The sequence below is a fragment of the Aplysia californica genome, unplaced genomic scaffold, assembly GCF_000002075.1.
Source record: "Aplysia californica isolate F4 #8 unplaced genomic scaffold, AplCal3.0 scaffold00064, whole genome shotgun sequence".
NCBI lineage: Eukaryota > Metazoa > Mollusca > Gastropoda > Aplysiida > Aplysiidae > Aplysia > Aplysia californica.
The window spans coordinates 1,055,420-1,056,698 of record NW_004797334.1 but is presented as its reverse complement, the minus strand read 5'-3'; positions in this window follow the sequence as shown (position 1 = coordinate 1,056,698).

Below are 1,279 nucleotides of genomic sequence, written 5' to 3'. Positions count from 1 at the left end.
ATAAATAAATAAATAAATAAATGAATAAATAAATAAATAAATAAATAAATAAATAAATTCCAACTTGAAACTCCGCCGTTGCCTACTTTGTTTCCTGGAAATACATGTATGATAAACCACAAGAAAAGCTGGGAATGACAAAACTGTCCCCGAAACCCGCTACGACTCAATAAATAGTGCAGCCAGCAGAAGCGACGCGTCAGCCACAGAGTTGGCGGCTGGTAGTGGTGGGCAGAATCCGGATAAGCTATTTGGATAACCGGATAATTTTCAATGAAATTATTGTCCGAATTCAGACTTAAATCTCTTTCTTAACTCAATTTGCAGAAGAGGGTGCACCCATTTGTTAGAGTGATTCAAACCCGTTTGTCGAAGTGGATCCAACATATTAATTTGCCGAAGTGGTTCATAATTTAAAAAATTAAGTATTATTTAAATTTGTTGAAGAGATGCACTATGGTGGTTGGTGGTTGCTCGGTTGTGGTTTGCTTCTTCTTTCCTATCAAACACCTATCGCCCTTATCTCCCCTTCTTTTTTATGCTTGTTACTCTCTTGTAACACCTGTGATCTTCTAGCGCTAATATGACCTTATGCAGTGGCGAGCGCCGTAAAACTTCTCCTAAAACTGAAAAACGAAGAGATGCACTAACATGTTATCCGGATATATTATTACAAAGCGACTTATTGCCCAGCCCTAGCCGCGAGGCTTCCGTCAGCCGGGGCTGCCGCCAGCAAAGGGAGATCAATTACGCTGACGATAGCTATGGTAAGCCGTGTGGGCTAGGGGTTACTGTTCTTTGTTGAGGTGAGAAGCGAGGAGAGAGACATAAGCAGTCAGCCTCTCCAAGGATGATCATGTGATCATGGGGGCGGAACGGACTTGTGGTTGTTGCCTGTCCTGATTGAGAACTATTTTTTTTTACAAAATTACTTTTTTTGTTAGAGTATTACGGCATTTACAACACAAATAGGCAAATTAGAGTCACTCTACTTGTTTGAGTGTAGAGTCTACTGGGCTTTTGGAGTAACTGTAGCTGGAATGGTAGGAATCGACTCCGAATCCAATTACAATGTACATGTACTTACTTTCTAATAATGTGATTTCTTCTTGTGGTTACCGGGCAGGCTCCGAACATTTAAAAACATTTTTTAATTAGGTCAGTACATCTGAACCACTGAAAGAGTGTGTCGACTTCAAAGAGCACCTACAAACCTGCTTACCTTAGCCTTAAGTCACGCCAGCCAAGAATATCAATATATATGTATATTATATTATAT